Here is a 20,505-nt window from a genome sequence, read left to right on the forward strand (position 1 = left end):
TTACAGTCAGACGTGCTGCACCAACATCATCGTTCTCGGGGTACAGTACGCTACCGCATTTCACCAGTGTAATAGTCAGACGTGTGGGACATAAGTCTGCAGTCTCAATGCAAGTGTAAGTGATGTGTAGAAAACATACCCAGCAGTGCCCAGCATCAGAGTGTGTATGTGGCTAAGACCCCCACCTTTGCCCAGCAGTGCCCAGCATCAGAGTGTGTATGTGGCTAAGACCCCAACCAGTGCCCAGCAGCAGAGTCTGTATGTAGCTAAGACCCCCACCAGTGCCCAGCAGTGCCCAGCAGCAGAGTGTGTATGTGGCTAAGACCCCCACCTTTGCCCAGCAGTGCCCAGCATCAGAGTGTGTATGTGGCTAAGACCCCCACCAGTGCCCAGCAGCAGAGTCTGTATGTAGCTAAGACCCCCACCAGTGCCCAGCAGTGCCCAGCAGCAGAGTGTGTATGTGGCTAAGACCCCCACCAGTGCCCTGCAGTGCCCAGCATAACAGTGTGTGTGTGGCTAAGACCCCCACCAGTGCCCAGCATGAGAGTGTGTGTGTGGCTAAGACCCCCACCAGTGCCCAGCATCAGAGTGTGTATGTGGCTAAGACCCCCACCAGTGCCCAGCAGCAGAGTGTGTGTGTGGCTAAGACCCCCACCTTTGCCCAGCAGTGCCCAGCATCAGAGTGTGTATGTGGCTAAGACCCCCACCTTTGCCCAGCAGTGCCCAGCATCAGAGTGTGTATGTGGCTAAGACCCCCACCAGTGCCCAGCAGCAGAGTTTGTATGTAGCTAAGACCCCCACCAGTGCCCAGCAGTGCCCAGCAGTGCCCAGCAGCAGAGTGTGTATGTGGCTAAGACCCCCACCAGTGCCCAGCAGTGCCCAGCATAACAGTGTGTGTGTGGCTAAGACCCCCACCAGTGCCCAGCATGACAGTGTGTGTGTGGCTGAGACCCCCACCAGTGCCCAGCATGACAGTGTGTGTGTGGCTAAGACCCCCACCAGTGCCCAGCATCAGAGTGTGTATGTGGCTAAGACCCCCACCAGTGCCCAGCAGTGCCCAGCAGCAGAGTGTGTGTGTGGCTAAGACCCCCACCAGTGCCCAGCAGTGCCCGGCATAACAGAGTGTGTGTGGCTAAGACCCCCCACCAGTGCCCAGCAGTGCCCAGCATGACAGTGTGTGTGTGGCTAAGACCCCCACCAGTGCCCAGCAGTGCCCACCATCAGAGTGTGTATGTGGCTAAGACCCCCACCAGTGCCCAGCATGACAATGTGTGTGTGGCTAAGACTCCCAGCAGTGCCCAGCATCAGAGTGTGTATGTGGCTAAGACCCCCACCAGTGCCCAGCAGTGCCCAGCATAACAGTGTGTGTGTGGCTAAGACCCCCACCAGTGCCCAGCATGACAGTGTGTGTGTGGCTAAGACCCCCACCAGTGCCCAGCAGTGCCCAGCATCAGAGTGTGTATGTGGCTAAGACCCCCACCAGTGCCCACCAGTGCCCAGCAGCAGAGTGTGTGTGTTGCTAAGACCCCCACCAGTGCCCAGCAGTGCCCAGCATAACAGAGTGTGTGTGGCTAAGACCCCCACCAGGGCCCAGCAGTGCCCAGCAGCAGAGTGTGTGTGTGGCTAAGACCCCCACCAGTGCCCAGCATAACAGAGTGTGTGTGTGTGTGTGGCTAAGACCCTCAGCTGTAAAAGCCAGAACACACCATTGGTAACCCCATCACCATCAGGAAATAGACACATGTCACCATACCCAAATTTGTACTTCACACCAGCTCCCAGGCACACAGCAGTCAAAGACATTATCAAACTAACAAAAGTACAGAAAGAAAATAAATAGCTTTATTCAGCTGGATCCAAAAAAGAAATGCAAATAAGAGTCCTTGCTCAATGAAGGCCAATGGCCAGTCCAAACAAGTGAGATAAACAGATTGGGCCACAATGGATGTTGACACACCCAAACTTGCCTGCACATGGAGTTCAATCCTCAATGGTAACAGTGGTGGAATCCTCCTGCACCGCAGGGACAGGAGAGGGAAGGACAGGTGTAGTGGGTGCAGGTGGCGTGGATCCATCCACACTTGCCGGTGCATTGCAGAAAGTAGCAACATAAACTTGGCTGCACACCTCAGCCAGTTCTGTAAAGCTACCACCTGAACTCGGGGACACATTGGAGGTGGAGGTAGAGGGTTGTGAGTGTGTAGTCGCGGGTCTGTGGATGCGTGTGTGTTGTGTGTCCCCTCTCCCTGTGGGTGTGCCTACATCCCCTTGAGATTTGGTGTGTGGTGATTTGAGTTTCTTCTGCCGTGTGGGTGTGCTGGGTGTGTCTGTTGTTGTGTCTGACCTGTGGCGTCTGCGTGTACTTTGGGAAGGTATGGGAGAGGCTGAGGTGGATGGGTCAGAAGGATGGGGGGCAGATGCTGCTGGGTGGACAGAGCTGCTGTCAGTGTTGACTTTATGGCAGCCACATTCTGACGTAGATCAGACATGCCAGATGACATGCCATCCATGAACGACACCAACTGTGTAATGTGTTGTGTATGTCCATGGAGGACAGTCAACATGGATGTCTGACCTACAACAAGCTGCCGGAGTAGGTCCACAGACTCAGCACTGAGGGCAGCAGGGGACATAGGGGCAGGTGATGCGGTGTCGGGACCAAAGGAGACACAGGGGCTAGCACGGACTCTAGGGACCCTAACAACTGGGAGGGTGGAGATGGTAATGGAGGAGGAGAGGCCAGCCAAAGAAGAAGAAGAGGCCATTTCTGCATATTCCCCCTCCTCCTGAGAGTCTGATCCAGAGCCGTCCGCATTGTAGGAGGTGTCGGTCACATGGGGTCCGGCCTGCAGATTCTCCTCACCCCCCGTGCCACTGGCTCCCTCTGACTCCTCAAAGCAAGTGGCACTGTCGCTGGGTCCCTCTGTCTGGTCCGTGTCTGTGTCTCCTCCAGATTGTGGTGATGATGCTGTTGGCAAGGAGAATAAGAAAAACATATCAATCACCTGTACACATTTGACAAATCAGCTAGTAACAAATTGCCAAAATTTCTGAACATGGCATGCATCATGAGTCCCAATACATTGAACTATGCACAATGCTAAGCCTACTCTTGGGCAATCTGAAGAGAAACTACGTACAATGTATAGAAGGGTAGAAGTAACAGGCAAGGCAACAACTTGTATGAGAGAGGGACTCATTGATGACCGACTGCATGACAACTGGATAGCTGATGATCATTCACTGTTCATTTTCCCACACTGACACACAAAACCAGACCTGGTCATGGTTGAATTGCTGTGACCCTGTGCCACATGGTAAAACTCCTTCATGAACTCCCATATGATGCCATCCTTGGACCTGGAGCCAAGTGTACCTTCACCTCACACTGGCATTACAGATGTCTACACCCAATTACACATTGTCTGGTTGTACATCTATAAGATTTCTTAACAACATGAAACTAATTTTGAGTATATGCACACACACACTGCACAGTGTGAATATGCACAACCCAAAATTATTAAACATGTACAGTGTGCACCTGTAGCTAACACATGACAATTAGAAAGTAAACCATGGACAAAGGCCCCTGAGGCAGACTCGTGCTGAAAATACATGTTGAGACTCCAGATCATAGCAAAAATATGTAGAAGGGCAGACACAGTGCACATGTGGTGTTACATGTAAGGTAAGAACAGGTGTCACAGACCTCCCTCCAACATTATGATGTGCTAAGGAATATGCATACTAACACATAGCACCTTACGAGTACCTGTGAAAGAAAAAGTTTGGGCACAGAGCAAGGCAAATGTTGAGTAGGGCAAGGCATGTAAACAAGCATCAGCTGAAACTTGGCCATTCTCATGCCAATGCATGAAGTGGCTGTCTGACAACACCACTCCAATTGTGGGAGTGTTAGCATGCCTGGGAGCACTGCAGTTAGCATGTGACACACATGACAACAAACAGACATGTACCTACCCCCTTCTTGCTGCTGTCTCCCCTGCAACTGCCTATGGAGGTCTGGGAACACCACTTCCAGGACCCAGAGCATGTGGGGGGTGAGGTGGCGGGTGCCGCCATGCCGGCGTGGAGCTTCCAGCTTCAGCTGTACTCTGGCGATGCGGCAGGTCCAGCACCGGATGTCCTGCCACCTCTTCTTGATGTTTCTGAGCCTCCTGCGAGGCCCCCCCTCTCTCCTGACAGCCCTGGCGATGTTCAGCCAGATGTCAACCTTCTCATAGCAGATACCTGTCACGAATGTAAAGATAAAGAACATCAGTACACCTGGTCCATGTCCCAAAGACACACATATGCACAAAATACTTGAGGACAACAGGGCATAGGATGATGAACACACTTGCATCATTGTCCAGGAGTTTGTGGCCTGTGAGCAAACAGAAAAACACTACATGATATTGAAAGGCTACAGATGACATAAGGGGTGCAAACCACTCATTCTGAATGGCACTCACTGAGCAATATCTGCCACATGAGGGTGCACTGCAGCACGTGACATGCAGTCACACACCCCACTACAACAAATAACCCTCTTCAGACAATACTGTGCACACCGGCACTCACTCAAAACAACATTGCATCTCTCAGAAATATGCATACACAATGGCTGTAGTGTCACACACACACAACAGGTGCACACTCCAAGGTAATGCACACATCACTCACCTGATCCTCTGGTCTCCCATACAGCTTGCTGTAGTTAGGCAGAAGGGCATCCAGCAGGGCCTTGTTCTCCCCCTCACTGAATGCAGGTGCCCTCTCCATGGTCAGCTAATCAGGGTCCAGAGGATACAGAGACAGCAGCTGTGGTTACCACTCCAATTCTGTGCAGGCAAGTGCCCTCCCTCAGCCACATGCTGCCTTATATCTGTGCTGCTGAGGGTCTGTGAGTGCAAGGAGTAGTGTGTGATAGGCCACAATAGTTAACATCCTATGTTCCATCCAATCCGATGACACAAAAGGCCATGACACACATATGCATGGTTTGAAAAGTGAGCCAGAGCTGAACAACAACTTTTGCAACATTGTATACTTTTGTCCAACTGAATTTTCAAGATCACCTGTAGAACACTCTCAAATCTCTGTAACCATGACAACTTGGCTGCATTCTAATCCTACCACTCTTCCCCTAGATGTTCAGTATGTTTCATTTTTGAAAGTACACACAAGTACGGTGCGATTGCCATCGCAAATGCAACTCATTGAATGGTGAAACGAGGCGTACACACGCACGTACGATTGGGGTACGCTCTGCTCGCGTATGGCTACAATGCATTGTGGAAACGAGGCGTACACACGCACGTACGGTTGGGGTACGCTCTGCTCGCGTATGGCTACAATGCATTGTGGAAACCAGGCATACACACGCACGTACGAATGGGGTACACACTGCTCGCGTATGGCCACAATGCATTGGGAAACAAGGCCTACACATGCACGTACGATTGGGGTACGCTCTGCTCGCGTATGGCTAAAATGCATTGGGAAACAAGGCCTACACATGCACGTATGATTGGGGTACGCTCTGCTCGCGTATGGCTAAAATTCATAATGGAAACCAGGTGTGCACACGCACGTACGAATGGGGTACGCACTGCTCGGGTATGGCCACAATGCATTGTGGAAACCAGGCGTACACACGCACATACAAATGGGGTACGCACTGCTCGCGTATGTCCACAATGCATTGTGGAAATGAGGCCTACACACGCATGTACGATTGGGGTACGCTCTGCTCGCGTATGGCTACAATGCATTGTGGAAACCAGGAGTACACACGCACATACAAATGGGGTACGCTCTGCTCTCGTATGCCTACAATGCATTGTGGAAACGAGGCGTACACACGCACGTACGACTGGGGTACGCTCTGCTCGTGTATGGCTACAATGCATTGGGGAAATGAGGAAGAGGCCTACACACGCATGTCCCGTACAGTGCGTCAGACATGCTCAAGTGGATGGTTGTGTAGGCTGCGTCCATGACCTCATTCATGTCAACATTGGGAGAGTGCACCTAGTAAATCACATGGCAGGGATGTAGTGTACACTCATGTTGAGACTGTGGATGTATACATGTGCATGGCATCCTTCTATCATCAGGCCCTAGGTCTGGCAGACAGTGATGTAGCACAGGAAATATCATCTTGTGGCTCAATTGATGTGTGAAGAGCTATTAAGACATGTCAATGATCATGGTGCACATGTGTTTCACATACATACAACAAGTATCAGCTGAGTAACGTCTGTAACATATTGTGATGCACAACAACACTGGAAGGGCACACCATTCAGTACATGGAAATGTCACATCATGACATTGACATGCCCACTTACACAGATGTGAAATTGATGCACAGCATGACCCTGTGTGACCACCTCATGTGTGTGCCATGTGCGACAGTGTGCATGCTGATAGCATATGAAATTAACAGGTCAGTATCATATTCCTCCCTTTACAATATCCACAAGCGTCAGACAGGATCTGCAAATCTGTGCCCAGCAGTACCCTTGTGCGTCTGTAGGCAACGTCTGTGGCTCCGTGTGTGTCATTGGCGTTGTGTGCGCCGTCATGACGTTGTCTGAGTACTCTGACGCCGCCTACGTGTGCTGATGTCAGGGCTGAATTTTAAACCCCAGCAGCGCAGTTCTGGTATAAGTGTTACCTTAGTTATTTTCATTAGAAACTTTGTACAATCACTTTTGCTGATTAGACTTCAATTTTCTAATCTGGACGGTGCCAATAGGGATGTCTGATGTCAAGCCTGTGAGGATTGCGACCAACTGATGTCGGTGACTGACCCTCACCGTCGGTGTCTACACTGTCTCACCATCAAACACGACAACAAGAGCTGCTCCGACTGCCGGGGCCTGACCTTGGAATGTAGGCGGTAGTGGTCCCGCAAGCGGCTCCAACTCCAGCAGTTGCCATGCACTGCAAGAGGTCATGGTGTGGATGGAAGTCGAGGGACCGGGAGTGGGGTTTGAGCCATCAGAGGCCCGGGAGTCAACATCACTCCTCTGTGGCAAACTCGTTTGCAAAACACAAGAAGTCAGAGAGGTCATCGCTCTTCCAAATCCCCATGATGCACGTGCAATGCAGCAGGGGATTTGTGTAACACCGCCCACACGGCTCCGTCAGAGTCACGTGCGTCGTAACCTGCCCCACATCTTCCGGTCCATGGCCAGCATGCAAAGCAGGATAAGTTTGAGTGCTTCCTCATGGCCATGCTGTCCCTCACTCCTCCGACGGGCAATGCCACGGCATTGGGCCCAGCGGTCACGTCTGGGGTCCCTAGTGGGTCTTGTGCTCCGGGCCTGACGCTGACTGGTGCTTTGGCTCAGACGGCACAGGCGCATTCAGCCCTGTGCCGCTGAGCCACACTGGATCCAAAACTTGATTCTGGTCCTCGCTGGTTGACCTCACGCACTCACCGTCTACAGTCCCCCAGGTTTCACCAACGGCGCCGTCCTCGGGTGGTGCGGTCCACAATACTACACTCTAAACGGCTCTTGCGCGGGAACGGCGCAACCAAACAGAGCGTTAGATGCCGCATAGGGAGTATAAAGTAGACAAGCCGGCCACATCTCTCGACAACCCTGATAATCATGGAATGAGTGATAAGGAGTATTGTGATTGGTCTAAAGACCCACTGACACGTGAATGTCAATCCCAAGACGAATGGACAGGTGGACTGGGGGATGCGAGTGGTCTGCACACCTCGTCACACACTGGTTTTGTCACAAATCCAACCGTGGCTTCAGAGGAGGGCCCAACCTACAGTGTGGTATTGACGCGGGTGGGAAAAAGACTTGCCCCTTCGTCTCCCTGTCGTGGCTGTTAGGACCAACCTTCTCACTGAGGTTCTTAAAGTGCAGTCAGGCTCGGCTGAGCCTCTGCAGCCGTGTCACGAGGCATTGCCTGACGCTATTTTTGGCACGAGGTCCAGGCCCGATGCAGGTTTGGCTGTGGATAGGCAAGTGGGCAGATGCCAGCACCCGCCACAGGACTACCCATGTGTCCTGTCCTCCCACCCCACCCCAGAGAGCCTGGGCATCCAGGCCTCCAATTCACAGACCGCATTCCCAACTGCCCTGCCGGACAGGTTATCCAAGAGGTATGAGCAGTACGGCAAAATGGTATCATCCTCCCTGAGTCTGGAACTGCGGTCTTCCAACATCACATGCCTCTTTGTCCGCTACACCCACTCTTTGCGGGACACGGTTGCGGAACTGCTGCCCGTTGTCCGTACGGGCAAAATTTGAACAAGCCCTTGTGGAAGGCCAAGCTGCGGCATGGCATTTGATCCGGTGTGGGCTGGATCGCATTAACTCACTGGGCAGGGCGATGGCAACCACGGAGCCAATTTGTAGCAAAGCCTGGTTGAAGTCCAAACAATTTGTACCCGATGTCCAGAGTACACTCATGGACATGCCGTTTGATGTAAGTTGCCTTTCTGGCAACAAGGCAGATCATGCGCTGGAGCACATTAAGGACTCCAGGGCTACAGGCAGGTCCATGGGCCTGATGCCCCTGCACCAGCAAACTGATACCTTTTGCTCTTTTTGTGGCCAAGGAAGTGACACACACACATGTGCTGCCAGCCACAAAACGCTGACTAACATCCAATGCAGTGGCGGTGGAGGTAACCGCTGTGGCGGCGTTCGTGGACAACGGGAGGTCAGTCCACAAATCCCCTGCAACATCTGCCTACACACCTCCCTACTCTGTTCATTCATGGCCATGTGACACTAGTGGGGGGCATGGTTCGCCAACACCTCCACCACTGGCGCACTGTCACATTTTACAGGTGGGTGCAGAAATCATCCCAAGCGGCTATTCCCTCACCCTTGATGCAACCACTGAAGCCATGCAACCGCTATCCAAAAGCGTATCTGGAGATCATTGGCAACTGCAGCATGCAGGAGTTACAGCCCTCTTGGCCAAGGGGCCAACATCCCCGTTCCTGGGCCCAAAATAGGGTGTGTCTGCTACTCTGACTACTTACTGCTACCCAAGAATGCCAATGGGGGCGTACCCACTATCTTGGACACATGTAATGACAATGGCTTTCTCCAGAAGTAGACGCTCAAAATGCTGACAGTGGCCCAGGTCCTACCTGCCCTGGACCAAGGAGACCAGATGGTAGCGGTGACTACCAGGATGTATATTTCTACATCCCCATCCTGCCGGCCCACCGGCACTACCTGCGGTTCACGTTAGGCCACAAGCACTTACAGTTTCCCAGCTGCACTTTGGCCTTAGCTGCGCAACACGGATGTACATGTCGGTACTGGTATCCAGAGTTCTCAGTATGTCAGTTGACCAGCCGGTTCACCTGCCTCTCCTGGAGGACCCTATGTTGCAGCATCAGAGGACGGTCCACCACCCGTACCTGTACAGTCTCCGCCTCCATGCTTGGAGATTGAGCGGCGACTGTAGAGGCCTTTTGACTTTCATCCTCAAGTCTGTAATTTCATCCATGCTGCCTGGTGTCACTCCACAAAGTTGGAATACGCCTGCAGGTGGACAAGATTTGTGGCATGGTGCACACCAAAGGCTGTGGACCCTCATTCTGCACCTCTTCATGAATTTCATCTCTTCCTTCTTCCTCATGGCCAGCAGGGCTCTGCTCTGGCCCCTGTCAAGGGCTACGTTCATGGCCTCACATCCATACTAAGGCTGACTGATCAACCTTCTTTGTACTAGTCCCCTATTGTGAGTTGTTTTCTGTAAGGCATCAGACACACGTGTCATCATGTTCCGTATGTGATGACTCAGTGGGACTTCAACATGGTTCTTACATTTCTGTAGTGTGCTCCCTTTGAGCAACAGAACAATTTTCTTCTCCACCTTCTTACTTTGAAGACTGCTTTTCTCTTTGGCATCAACACTGATAGGAGAGTGAGTGAGCTTCAGGCTCTTTCTACATAACCTCCTCCCCTTTCAGTCCATCCGGACCAGTTTGCGTTTCAGAATACACCCTATTTCCAGCACTAGTTTGACACGGACTTCCACATCGGCCACTCTTTCACCTTGTACACCTTATTCCCGCCTACGCATCCCCCAAAGGAGATGGAGCAGCTACACCGTCTGGACTCAAAATGTGTGCTCACATACAATGTGGATCGCACACAACAGTTCCTGGTGGATGAACACCTTTTAGACATTCACGTGTATGCTGTAAAGTGAAGGCCGGTACACGAGCAGACCATCTCTCTGTGTGTTGTCTGGTGTATGACGGCTTGGTACCCCTTCCCAAATACGTAGACTCATGTTGGGCTGAGGGCCCATTCCACTCTGGACACGGTGGCTACTACTGCCCTGGGTCGGGGAGTCCCCTTGCAGAACATTTGTCAGGCAGCTACGTGGGCCTCAATGCACACGTTTTGAAAACACTACTGCCTGGACAGCCAAGTCCAGAGGGATGTCCTACTTGGCGGCTCCGTCCTCCTGGATTTTCTTGTGTGATAATTGTTTTCTAGACCCACCACAGGCATTGGTATTGCTGGGGTATGTTTTCCAAGGTAGGAATCTGATGCAGACTACTGTTACTTACAGATGATTCGTTACTAAAGGTAAGTAACTTGTTCATACTGTTAAGTATATCTGCTGTAGGAGCATGGATGATGTGTCCTTGCTGTGATGAGAGGGTGTCCCATGCACACACACCATGCCACTTGTGCCAATGATCCATCCATATGTGTGATGGCATCATACACAAATAGTCAATAAGATAAATGTAGGCTGTCTGATGAGGCCTATGTTTGACTATTGGAAATGTCACACCGCTAAGAGAATATGTTTGATCATTGCAAATGATGGAACATGTGTTGTGGGTGTGTACATTGATGTCAGCTGTCTGGAGGTGCAGACAACCTCCTAATGAAAATCACGTGACGTGTGCGACTGACAAGATACATTCTCCCGCTCACTCAGACCTTCCGATCACATCATTTGTATGCATGTCATATCCATTCCACAAACCACAGGTCTTGTACTTTACATGTAGGAGTGGCTTGGAGCTGTCACATGTTTCATGTGTGTGTAGCCCACGCCACACTCACAATTGTATTGATGTGTTGAGCATTGTTGCTTGTACCATGTACATTGTAATTTCATTGTTCTGACAGTTGTACACAATTTTTAACTGGAAAATGTTTTGCAGGGCACCCCCTCTGCCAAGGCCGTTGCCAGACTTGGATGCCATGAGGGAACGTGATTGCATACGGCTTTACCGCTTCCCAGCACAGTTGATTCAGGACCTGACGGACAGACTGGAAGCACACCTGCTGCCACGACATAGGTATCCGACTGCGCTGACACACAAGGTAAAGGTGATGGCGGCACTACATTTCTTTGCCACAGGTACGTTCCAATTTACCATAGCTGATGTGGGAGGGATGTCACAGACAATGTTCAGCTGGGTATTAAGTGATGTATTGGATGCAATGTTGCTGCACATTGATGAATTCATCACATTCCCTGCTCCTGAACAGTTGACAGATGTCAAGGGGGAATTCTATGCCCTGGGCCACATGCCACATGTAATTGGTGCAATTGATGGTACACATGTTACTCTGGTGCCACCACAGGCTCAGGAGCAAGCATACCGCAACAGGAAACACTACCACTCGATAAATTCCCTGGTGGTGTGTCTTGCCAACATGCTTATCTCACATGTTTGTGCTCGCTTTCCAGGATCATGCCACAATGCTTTCATCATGAGGCGTAGCAGGATACCACAGATGATGCTGCAGCTGCACAATCATCGGGCATGTCTAGTTGGTGGGTGTACTCTGTTAGCCATGTATGTTAGTATGTCATTACTTCATGAACGGCATCATATTACACACTCGTTTCCATGATGTCAATTTGCAGGAGATGCAGGATATCCAAACATGCCGTGGCTAATGACTCCCCTACGCAATCCCAGGACAGCTGCAGACCAGCGGTACAACAATGCTCATGGGAAGACCAGGCGGGTGATTGAACGTACATTTGGACTCCTGAAGAGCAGGTTCAGGTACCTGGACAAGACAGGCGGTGCACTCCAATACACCCCACTCAAGGTGTGTAACATCTTCATTGTGTGCTGCATGCTGCACAACATGGCAGTGGAGAAGGCTGTGCCACTCATCCTCGATCCTGATGAGCTGGAACATCCGCCCGTTGAGGATGAAGGCCTTGCCCAGGATGCAAGTGACGAGGAGGTTGAAGATGATATCCGGAGTCACCTCATCCGCAACTTCTTTTCATGATGCTGAGTTATAGGTGAATATAGTCCAAACCTAAACTTCAGAGTTGCATGGGTAGCATGCTGTGTATGCAGCTGACTGTATGCAATGTCATTTTTATGTTTGATGTGCAGTGTCACACAGGTGCAGATGTAATGCAACACACATATGTGCTATGTGTGTACTTGGAATGTACAAGTGTACTACAACATCAGCGTAATTAACATGAGTATGTCAGAATGACATTCTACAGGACTTGACCCCTTGTGTGCCTCTCATCCCCAGCTCGCCCTGCCTGTTTCCGCTGGTGCCATCTTGGTCATCCTGCTATTGCTCATCATGATTGCAACATCAGCCGAATCAAGGGAGCATGCATGGACATGTGGAAAAGTCTATTTGGGTAAGGACTCATGTAAGGCTGTTTAGCGTTGGTATGTTTTCAATAGTGTGGTACATGTTCTTGCGCATGTTGTTTGACCATGCATACATGTAACCACATCATGTTTCCTATTACATGTAGGCCCACTCCCATGACAGGATAGTCACCCCACCTGACAGTCATCTGTACTTGTTTTAGACTCTGATGGCAGCATCAATGTGGGTTGACATTGACACTGAGACATTGCATATATAATAGGTTTGACATTGTGTGGGAGGTCTCAACCACAGACTCTGTGGGGGATTGCAGGCTCACTGTGTGCATTACAATGTATCAAGATCATCACCTCCAACTTGTGGACCAGTCCAGTTTGGTACATAACAACCATGTTGTGTAGGTGTGGCCCAGTGAAAGTTCCACATGTTAAGACAACTGTCCTGTGATTCTGTTCGCATGGATGCATCACCCCTTGTTGCAGTATGTCATGTCGCTGTTGTGTCGTTACCTCACTGCAGGTTGTGACAACCGCTACACCAGCCTTCACTGTGAGTATGAGTTCTGTTTACATTGACCTGATGCCATGTATGTTGGGCTGATGACATCACAATGGTGTACTGATGCACATGTTCAATATTCTGTGCCACCAGTGGGGTGCGGTAATTCCCATGATTCTCTGGTCCCGTGCAGCATTTATGTGCGACGGTCGGGTTCTTTATGTGGCTTGGCTCCTCATTGATTGTTGTTGACAATTATTCCACCAGCTTGTCATGTTTACCATGGTGAGGCAAAGTTACTATAGCAAAATACCTGCTACTGAGTGCCTGTATTGCGATTAGGTGATTAGCTTCCACATCATATGTGATGCTGACAGCTGTTGTGGGTGATGTACAGTCTGCCCTCATGGGCCTTACGGGTACACATGAACATATACAGATGTTACACTTTTTGTAAGTACCACTTCCATATGTTCACATGTGTTTGCAGGGGACGCATCATCATAGATTGTGAATGATTATTTGTGAACACAAATCTCATTGCATCGTAGCAGACTTGTCACCTTTACCCAAGACTGAAATGGGTGACAGGCTGTCCTAGGTTTCCTGTGTCCGTGTTACGGCACCTGCTCTTATGTGATAGCATGATGACTGATCTCTAATTGGCTGCAGTCGGTATACTTCACAGGTGTGACTGGTACAGTGAATATCATGTGGTATTTGTAGTGTCTGTGACATGAGGTTGTACTCCTAATGCTTGTGTGCCTCTGTTACAGGTCTCCCTCCCTGCAGTTCCCATCCTCTCCTTCCCTCGCCTGATCACCCATTTGTGTCTGTCATTTGTACTCAGACCAAGGGGCTATTTGGAGGTGGAACCCTTTGAGCATCACACCACTCTGATGGAGTAAGGTATGGCCAGTCCCTGGCAGTCTAGTGGCAAATGTTTCAGCTGCATTCCAGGTGAGATCATTCAATGTCTTCTTTTGTCTAATGGTTAATGGCACTGACCATGTATGTTGGATTTTGCTCCATGGCCTCACAAGGTAAATCATCATGTAGTGCATGACATGTAATCACAAACGAATACTATGCATCCTTGATGTCAATGCACATGTCCTGCTAATGTGCATGTATGATATATGAACTATTTTAGGATCATTGATGATAGGTGTGTACGTGTACTGTGACAACATGGATGGTGTAGGTTGAGGCTTAAGTACAGTATTTTGTGTGAGGTAGATGGGTGTGTAGTTGCTGTTTTGCTTTGGACACAGTACATGTAGACTACACTTGCTAATGGTGTGTGTCCTGTGCCCCACTTGTACCTAGGGGGCCAGGTCCTGTGACTGTCATCTTTGCTGATTACTGTGTAATTTAATATGCAGTGACCCTGAGTGACGCAGACACTCCTGCTTCCACATACACATGTGAGTTTGTGGCTTGACAATGCCCTTGTGGTATGTGCTTGTTTTGGAAGTTGACGCACACATTCAGCGGTAATCTCTTCACTCATTACTGCTGCTGCATACACAGCCACTATGTTGCGCACAGTACCCAGATCCAGGACCACACACGCCTACAGATTACCCCTCCTTCAAGCCATTAGGAGAGCATACTCCAGTCATCCTGCACACAGGGAACACCAGACAATCATCCACCTGGTATCTGAAGAGCTCACCCATGACGGATCATCTGCCTGTGTGTGCAACTCATACTGGCAAGACTATGCACAGACACATGACAGTGTGTCGACGTGCAACCAGGTAAGGTACCTCGTAGGGCACACACACCTTCCTTCCACCAACATATGGACAGTGTTACCTTGTCAGCACCACAGCAGCACACCTTACCTTCCTTACAGTAACGTGGCAGTACACTCCCTTGGCAGACCTATTCTACATTTCCCTCACAGCCAGTGGATTAGCCACCAGGTACACACACCATTACCACGTCTCATGGGTGTGGTGTGATGTGACCGTTCTGGTGAGGATAATTGTCACACGTGGCTAGGTGTTCTGTAGGCGTTGCACACATCACATCAGTTGTGTACTTGTAACTCTATAGGGGGATGTCACGTGATCAGGTGAGCTAAGTAGACTAATACAGACCATAGGCCATAGTCTGTGCTGCCACCCTTTGCCTGTGCACCATTCATTACATCCACAGTACAGCAGCATGCTGATGATAGTTGACATACCTGAGGACACAGTTGTGGGTACTACCAACGTGGCCACCTAGCTTTATATCCCTGATCTATACACCTACAAATTACTTTCCTGTGCCTGTCATTGACAGCAGTTATGTGAGGCAAACCACCCTCCAGGATTTACAAACCATCACAGGTGTGTATTTCCATGCATGTATCTAGTTGTTGGAATATTGCTACCTATGTGTGTCCTCATCCAGACTCATATCCAAGTGTGTGGATGGCTACAGTTTGTTGCGTACTCTTGCATTTCATACATTTGCAAACACATATTCTTCGTACTGTGGTTACAGGATGACTACACAAATGCGTGTGATGAAATTTTGATTTATTAGGTGATCTTGTGCAGCAAACGTGAGTAGGTGCTGTACAGAAAGGGGGGAATCCAAAGTTCACTGCTGGGGATGAGATGCCTTGCCCTTAAAGTCAACAGAGTCCAGCACACAGTGCTTGGCATCATTGGGCAGATTGTGACCAGCAAGTCCATGTGGGAGAGTCTGATGGGTGATGCTGTTGCACCCAAGGCCAATATGCCAGGTCAGGTGTCCTGGGAGTTGTGCATGACCTACTGCCTCTCAACGTCTTAGCCGTGGACGACCCTTCTTCTTTGGGGGACCCTCAGGTGCAGGCCTGGGCGATGCATGGGACGCTACGTCAGACAGTTCCTCCTGCTCCTCCTCCCTCCCTGTGGCTGGTGTTGCACTTTGCCTTGATGTTCCTGGCCTGGAGACACAGGGAGGGTGCTGCATGTTGCCAGCAATCCCACGTAGTGATTGGCTCATGTCCCGATGCACCGTCAAGAGCTCAGCCAGTGTTGCCTCCACCCGTCCATAATGTTGTTCTTGCCTGGCATGTTGCTCAGCCTGCTGTTGTTTGAGTTCGGTGAGAGCCTCCGCTACCTGGCTAACCTCCCTGGAGTCCCGCCGGTATGCCTCCAGAATGGTAGTCTTCAGTCAGAGCGGTCCCTACAGCTGACTGGCCAGAATCTCGCCTCCGCCTTGCGCCACTTCCACCACCCTGACCCAAACGAGCACGGCCTGCACTTGTAGGCACATCCAATCAACGGGACCCCCGAGTGCTGGCAGGGTGGATGTTGTCTGCCACCTCAAGGGTATCCGTCAAAGAATGTCCCTCATTTTCAGACTGGCTGTCTGTTGGATCATGGGCAGGGCTCTGACCTGTCTGCTGGGATGTGGTGGGAATGGGTTCGGTAGTTGGCACGGATGTAGCTGGTACAGTTGCTGCAGGGGTTTGGGATCCAGAGGGGCCAGGTTGGTTGGGGTCATCCACAGTGAGTTGAGTGGTGTTGCTGTCGGTGGGGTGAGAGTCCTGCTGAGCCTGGGACTGGGATCCTTCTCCCCCCTGGTTGGGGGTGGTTTCCACACGTTGCCCTGTGTGTGTGAGAGAAAGACACAGTTAATGCACTATCAGGAAACATATTTATTTTTTACCATTATCAGCATCACTGATCCACATGCTTGACATTGTTGTCATTGTTCAGTTGTGTATGTAGTGCTAGCAAATTGACATGTAGTTAAGTATTTTTTCCTTCTTCCATTCTCTTGACAATGAGTGACACAGCCATTGCTGTGTCTTGTCTTGCCACCACAACACATATACAGCATTGCACTGTTTCATGCTACATTCAGGATACAGTGTCAATCCTTATGGCTGCGTCAGGCATGCACAGAGTTCAGATGCAGCAGGTTCTTGTAAGAGACTGAGTTTATTTATTACTGATACATTCCAGTACTTTGGATAGTTGTTGCTGTTCCGTGATGGCCAAGCAATGCCAACCCCCCAGGACCTGCACACCCACTTCTGCATCATGGCGTTAGGACGTGGCACTTGTCCTAGAGGCATCACCTTGGCAATACCCATGTCCATGTTGGGACTTGAGTGCATGCACAACGTTCATATGATGGGCCAAGTGCATTGTGTGAGAGGCACAATGGACTTGAGCATCTGCACTGTGCATGTTATTGTTGTATGTGTATTCATATCTGAAACTGTTTAGTTGTGGTACATGACCATTGTGACAGTGTAGCACTCCATTGCCTGTCCCCATGGGATTACTTTATGTACGGGGTGTGTGACGGGCCATGGTAGTAGTTGGTATGTCAATAGTAATCTTACATCTTTTTTGTGGTTTGGCTGTGCCCTCATGAGACATGCTACCTTGATCGTGGTTGAGGTTTCCTACACAGGATGTCTGACCTTGTCCTGGAGTTTTTGATTGCAATGTTCACAGGAGTGCCTTGTTCTGACTACACCAGGGCCCATTCTCTACTACAGAGCTATACAGACTGTGTGTCCTGTAACAGTACCGTGTTACCTGCAAATGCTGGGTGTGTCTCAGGCAGTTGGCACATTACTGCTGGTAATTGAGTAACATCCCTCGACAATCTGGTGTATGTTCTTTAATGGACCTATGAAGTGCTGGGGTGTGACTGTGTGTGCCCAGGTCACTGGGGTGAGATGACCGTGGGAGGATAACTGAAGGTGTAATACAGAGGGAGGAGGGTGACAGGGTTGAAGGACTGGGTTTTATTACCACCCAGCGGTGCCAGGGGACAACACCTGAAACCTTCGTGGGTTACCTGTTCCGGCGTACGAATTGACAGAGACACGGGACACTTCCTTCGGCGTCAAAGATTCAAGGTTTATTTACTGCAGGGAACACAGAAGTCACGACAAGTACAACACGTGCAACTTGGGGAGACTGCTTCAAATTGGTTCTGTGGATCGCTCCTTTTATACAGAATTTACCCATAGGATAACACGACACACAAAGGTTTACAACCCGGTTCCCACAATTATCCCCCAGAGGGGTCGCTTTGGTCACTTTGATACACACAAGGTCCGAAACATAAGTGCGGAAACATTTGGCGGTTCCCAACTGTAAAAACCCATCTTCCCACCATTAGTACATTCCAATCAGCAATAAAACAGATCGAAATAGGGACGAAAACAGGTGTGGAGGAAGATGGAGACAGTGGGTAGATCGAAAAGGGTGTAAAAGAGGAGGTATCGGGAAACACGAGCTACAGGCATCAAAGGGACGTGCTTAATGAGATGCACGGCTGAGACAATACACCGACACGGCGAGATGAGCCTCGAGCGGGGCCATCTGCCTCACAGTATCATCCCCCTCGTCATAAAGACACTTACAAAGAACACGTGTCTTCCGCAAATATCTTGGGAGTCCCAGGGTTGCGAAGCGGACAACGTCCGTTCGCTGGCTACTTGAGGGCAAGAGACAAAATGGATGCCGTATCTAAGATGGAACCCGTGGGTACAGATGAAAAACCCACATAGCAAACTAACGGTTTGAGTTTGCACAGCGAAACTGCGCACAATTACTAAACTCGTCATTTGCGGTTCATAGATACCAAACTCGACCATATTCGTACGAGTCGAAAACACCACTTACAATTGTCACGGAACCTCAGACGCTCCTTTTGCCCTCATGTAGGCAAGCACTAGTCGGAATCATACTCGATATTCATCAGTCCATCTAGATGTTGCTGTAGCATAGCTCTGTCCAATCGAGTCCCCTTGGTAACAGGTGGCTGTCTCATACACGTTGTAGCACAGAGGCCACATAAGGCAGGACCACACTGCACACAAAGGCAACACGTGAACAGGAACGCCACAACGACTCCAATGATCATCAGAATCTTCCAACCCCAAGTCGACATTAGGCCCCAAAACCACCCAAGTAGCGTCCAATCCCCTACGTCCACGTGTATGGATTCGGAGATTTTATGCAACTTCGAGATGGCTTGATAGACAGTCGGAGCATTATCAGGAATGAAAATACAGCAGCTTGAATGGATCACCTTACATACCCCACCTCGATCTGCTAAGATCACGTCTAAAACCATACGGTTTTGTAACGTCATAAGTCTATCCGCCTGAAGTTCTGTGGTGATATTACCAAGGGCACTGGCAGTAATATTAGCTGTCGATTCTACCACTCGAGTCAACTGTCTCAGGTTCCTACTATTAACCATAGGTCCCCAAAACGGGAGGAAACCTTTGAAAAAGTCTCCTGCCTCTTGACCGGCAGTATCCTCTTCGCTAATTACACCTCTCACAACTCTAGTTTTGTGATAATCTGCATCTACAGTGAACGTCGGAGGCAACAAGTTTGCGATAAAACATGAGCCCATGAAGTCAGAGGGCAGCCATGCATACGCACGATCATGACAGATAAAGTATGTACCCTTGGCAGCCAAAAACACAGGGGACGAGACCATAGGCAGAATATAATTTTCAGTGCAAGCACTCTCTCCAAGTCGGGCTTTCGATCTTCGGCCACGACCTATTAAACAAAAATTACCACTGTGGGGTACGACCCATATTGGAGGCGAGCTTTTAAGCTGTTTTTCACTGGTGAACACACTATATTCGCCTCTACTTAGGACCCTATAGGCTTGTACCTCTTCTTCAGGAATAAGCGAGGGATCATAGATATCGCTATCTAAATCCTCTATTGCTATAGACAAAGGTTTTTGGTACGAGGTAGGACCAGAGTAGGGGGAACGTGGTTCTCGAATGGGGTGGAAACCCAGTGCGCTTCGAAACATTGTTTGAAATGCTCGAGCTGACCCTTGGGAACTATACGGTAACACCAGATATGGAATTCCCTTATCCGTAGTGTGTGGCATCAACCCACACACCCAACAATTAGTAGTGTTAACCACTAACTGATGCTGGTGAAGGAGCTGAATAAAGGAATTATTGCGGAATTCTGCACGTCTAGCCTGCTCGTGTTCAGGTAAGATATGAAAAGAATGAGGAGATGTAGTGGAGGTGGGTTTAGAGTCAGGGGTAGGAGTAGGTATGGCAGAAGGTAAGAAGTAGGACATCATATAATACACCCCACCCGCCAATAATACAGAAACAGTCAAAAATAATACGAATATTTGGAACATAAAACATTTGGTACGACTGAGTTGTTGCAACTTGAATCTGTGCGCTTGAGCTCCTTCCAAGTCCATCAGCTTTGAAAATGCCATGCCCTATGACCGTCCGCAACGTTTCTTGACGCACTTCGTTCTGTGTAGCAGCAGTCAATCCCTAGGAGTTCCCAGGAACCGACGGTCTTTAACCTAGTGTCAAGACCTGCTAACCAGAAGGAAGTACGCGCGCGGCCCTACG

This window comes from Lissotriton vulgaris, chromosome 3_1, assembly GCF_964263255.1.
Source record: "Lissotriton vulgaris chromosome 3_1, aLisVul1.2, whole genome shotgun sequence".
In the NCBI taxonomy this organism is placed as follows: Eukaryota; Metazoa; Chordata; class Amphibia; order Caudata; family Salamandridae; genus Lissotriton; species Lissotriton vulgaris.